This window comes from Elephantulus edwardii, unplaced genomic scaffold, assembly GCF_000299155.1.
Source record: "Elephantulus edwardii isolate Elephantulus edwardi_28Jun2011 unplaced genomic scaffold, EleEdw1.0 scaffold00152, whole genome shotgun sequence".
Classification (NCBI taxonomy): domain Eukaryota; kingdom Metazoa; phylum Chordata; class Mammalia; order Macroscelidea; family Macroscelididae; genus Elephantulus; species Elephantulus edwardii.
This window is the reverse complement of record NW_006399902.1, coordinates 5979819-5984574: the sequence shown is the minus strand read 5'-3', so window position 1 is coordinate 5984574 and position 4756 is coordinate 5979819.

Genomic DNA, 4756 nt, shown 5'->3' with positions numbered 1-4756 from the left:
TGGGTTGAACAAACAAACGGTATTCAGAAAAGATGAGATTACTAGATTGTGAGGCAAAGTAAAAGAGAGGAGGCAACTGCAGATAAAAGAGCTCAGGAAATCTGTACAAAGATTACAGGGGCAAATTTACGGGGCTCTAGTAGATAAAGAGCTGTACTGTCAACCCAAAAGCACAAGATTCAAATCCACCAGCTGCTCTGAGAAGAAAGATGGACAATCTCCTGTGTGTGATTTACAGCCTCTGTAAACCTGCTGTGAGTTGTGTCAGCTATGAGTTGCTGTCAGCTGTGAGTTGGTTCCGACTTAACAACACACAACAACAACAACAACAACAACAACAATTTACAGCACAAATACAGTAGAAGATTAACCAGACAACTGGGGCCACCAAAAATGAAATACTTAACACACATCAAAAACTCCTCCAAAAGCATAAAATGAAAACCTACAGATGGGAGAATTTTTGGCAGCGACATATCTGACAAAGTGCTAGCCTTTAACATTTAAAGAAAACCTCAATACTTCAACAACAAAAGACAAACCAGCCAACTGAAAAATATGATGCAAAGGAAATGAACAGACATTTCACGAAAGAAGATATTCAGGTGGTCATCAACTATATGAATGGTGTTTTCAATTATTAGCAGCTGGAGAGAGATGCAAAACAACAAGATATCATCTTTCTCTAGCAATAACATTGCTGCTGTTATGTACTGCCAACTTGACTGCGACTCATAGCGACCCTATGTACAACAGCCCTACACTCTGCTCTGTCCTGTACCAATCTTATTGTCTCTGACACACCTACCACCCTCATTACCCCAGTGACTGAATCAATCTAGCTCATTGAGGGTCTTCCTCTCCTTCACTGTCCCTCTACCCTCCCAAGCAAGACTTCCCTCTCCAAGGACTGGTCCCTCCTTGCAACATGTCCAAAGTATTTCAGACAAAACTTCAGAATTCTTGCCTCCAAGCAGAAGCTTGGTTTAATGCTCTCCAGGATGAATCTGTTCATTCTCTTAGTAATCCATGGTATATTCAATACTCTTCTCCAACACATCTCAAAGGCATCAATTCTCCTTCTATCAGCCCTAGTCATTGGCCAGCTCTCTAATGCATAGCAAGTGATTGCAAAGACCATGGCCTGTATCAGGCACACCTTAGTCTCCAGACTGACATCATTGCTCTTCAGTACTTTGGAGAGGTCTCTGACAGCAGACTTTCCCAGCACAATACATCTTTTCATTTCCTGACTGCTGGCACCAAGAGTGTTGATTGTGGAGCCAAGCAAACTAAAGCTGTTAACAATCTCAATCTCTTCTCCATCTGTCATGATGCTGCCAATCAGCCCAGTGGTGAGAATCTTTGTTTTCTTGATATTGAGCCTCAATCCATATTGAAGGCTGCAGTCTTTGATCTTCTGCAGAAAGTGCTTCAGGTCCTCCTCAGTTTCAGCATGTAAGGTTGTGTCATCCACATAACACAGATTGTTGATGAGTCTTCCTCCAATACTGTTGCCACATTTTCCTCATAGAGTCCAGCCTCCTGGATAATCTGTTCTGCATATAGATTGAAAAGTTACGGAGATAGGACACATCCCTGTAATACACCCTTCCCAATTTGGAATGATGCAGTGTTCCCTTGCTTTGTTCTAACGATTGCCTCCTGGTCCAAGTATAGGTTTCACATTAGCACGATCAAGTGTTCTGCAATTCCAATTCTACTCAGAATTAGCGACAGTTTGTTGTGGTCCACACAGTCAAATACCTTTTTTTTTTACCATGATATTTATGGAAACTTTATTAAGATGTTCAGGGATACACACATAGGTGGTAACACTACAAAAGCAAGCAAGAAAACGAGGCAGGAAGTGGGGAAGGGAATATAACCTGGAATCTTGATTCCATTTCTTGACCTCAGGTGGTAGTCACATTATTTGCTTTACAACTATGTATTAAACTATTATTTCTAAACCCTTTCACAATTAAAATATAATCGTAATAACTTTTAATACAATTTGGTTCTCTCTGTGTCCTCGGGGGCCTCTGGCGGGACAGCGTGTAGGGAAACAACACTACTAACCTCTCCGGGAGTTCTAATCCACCAGAAGCTCCACAGAAAGAAGATAGACAACTTTCTCCTCTGTGGTGTTGGCTGGAGGGTCAGCTGTGAGTGAGCTTCAACTTGACAGCAATGAGTCTGAGGTGGGTTGGTCTGGGTTATTTTAAAGTCGTGTTCTCAAGTTCTCAAGCATTTGGCTTCCTTTTCTTTTTTAGAGGTTTACTTGAAATCATTCCTAGCAAATGAAAATCAACTCTTCTGCCTTTATGGAAATTTCAGCATTTAACTAAGGAGCGCTGTTCAATGTTATTAAAGCTGAGAGAAGGAGGGAAGATGAGCTGAGAATTCTCCTAGCAACAGTTACCAGATGCCAGTGTCCATCCTCAACTGAACTGATCCAGCTAGCAAGCTGGAAGGTGATATGAGAGGAAGGCTGAGCCTCTGTCCTCGACTCTTGTGGTCTTCCAGTGGAGGTGGATAGAGCCACTAGGAAGCCTTGTTCTTTGAAGAGGTTCATGACGTGAGGTCCATCCTTGGGACAAAGCCATGAAGCCTGAGCTCAGGATTTAAGAGAGACTTCTCATTCTACAAGGAGAGGGGATCCTGGGTCATCAAGGCTTTTGATGCCAGGCACAAGGGACAATCTGGTGATTCTAGAGAGATGCTGGCTGAAAGGTGAGGTTCTTGGTGCACTGGTTTTGACGGCTGATAATGAGCTTCTCCAGCAATTCTTTCCACAGATGTAGTCAATCTAATTCCTCCCATGCAGTCCATCAGGTAAAGTCAAGGTGTATAGATGCCATCTGTTTCTTTAAAAATATGTTTGCTGCAGCAGCAGGTAGCACAAGCCTTTTGGAAGGGTGAGAACATGCAGATTGTGGAGCCTGAGACCAGGTGGACTTAACCAGACTTGCAGAGCCGGCGAAGCCCTTCCGCCCCACGAGGCTCTTTGAGACCCCGCCCCGCGAGGCCCTTCCGCCCCCGCGAGCACAGTCAAACACCTTTGCATAGACAAGGAAACACAGACAGACTTTCCTCTGGTACTCCCTGCTTTCAGCCAAGATCCACCTAACATTAGTTACTGTGGATAGCTCAGTGTAGTGATAGCCAGGCCACAGCTGAGAATCCAGACAGGACTGAGCACCCTCTGCAAACAAAGACTTCTGCAAACAGAAGGTTCCACTCAACCTCCCACTGGAGAGGACAGTGTCAGAACTTTGAAACCATTCTGCTTTTTGGTTTAAGAATTAAGCTAATCCATTGTTTTGTTGGCAACACTTACATATAAGGAAAATAAAGCCTCATGATACAGATTTTTTTTGCTATTGGCTCAAACGATATAACAATGACAGGAAGACTAAGAGAGAGGCCTTTTCAGTGTTAAGCTGTGAGAGAACCACTGCCTTAGCCTTCCTCTTTTTCAGAATTCAGAATTCTCGTGCCTCCGCTTTCTTTCTGCATCAGGTTAACAACAAGTTACAATATCCATAGTACCATGACTCCTTTTAAACCCAGCCTGCACTTCTGGCAGTTCTCTGTTGATGTGCTGTTCCAGGCGTTTTTAGATAATCTTTAGCAGACTCTTACTTGCACGTGATATTAATGATATTGTTTGATAATTTCCACACTCTGTTGAATCACCTTTCTTTGGAATGGGAATAAATATCGATTTCTTCCAGTCAGTGTCCTCCAGATTTCTTGGGACAACTTGGTGAGCACATCTAAGGCAGCCTCTGTTGAAATATATCAGTTGGTACACCCCAATTCCTGGGACCTTGTTTTTTGCCAATTCTTTCAAAGCAATTTGAACTTCCTCCTTCATCACCACAGGCTCTTGCTTATACGTTCTTTCATGAAATTCTTCTGTGTCTGCCAATTCCTTTTGGTACAATGACTCTGTATAATCCTTCCATCTTCTTTTAATACTTCCTGGATTATTTCATATTCTGCCCAAAACATCCTTAAGTATTGCAACTCGAGGCTTGAATTTGTTCTTCAGTTTCTTTAGCTTAAGACATGCTGAGCAAGTTCGGCTCCTTTGATTTTCTGACTCTAGCTCTGCACATTTCATTATAATACTTTGTCTTCCTGAGCTGCCCTTTGAAATCTTCTGTTTAGCTCCTTAATATCTTGATTTCTTCCCTCTGCTTTGGCTTCTCATCACTCTGGTGCAATATTCACAGTCTCTCCTGACATCAATTTTGGTCTTTTCTTCCTCCTCTGTCTTTGTAATGACCTCTTGCACTCTTCCTGGATTTTATTTTTTATATCCTCTCAAAACTCATCTGGGTTTCATTCATTAGTGTTCAAGGCCTCAAACCTGTTCCTGAGATGGTTTTAAAATTCAGGTGGGACAGACTCAAAGTCAAATTTTGGTTCCCATGGACTTGACTTCATTTTCCTCAGTTTCAGCTTGAACTTGCATATTAGTAATTGGTAGTCTATTTCATAATCAGCACCCGGTCTAGTTTTCATAGCTGATACTGGGCTTCTCTAGTTGTTCTTTCCACAGATGTAATTTCTGCGATTCCTATGCATACCATCAGGTGAAATCCGTGTGTATAGCCTGTGTTTATGTTTCTTATAAAACATATTTGCAATGATTACGTTGTTGATTGTGCAAAATTCTATCATCCTATCTCTAGCTTCATTTCTGTCACCAAGTCCATGTTTTCCAACTGTTGTTGTTGTTGTT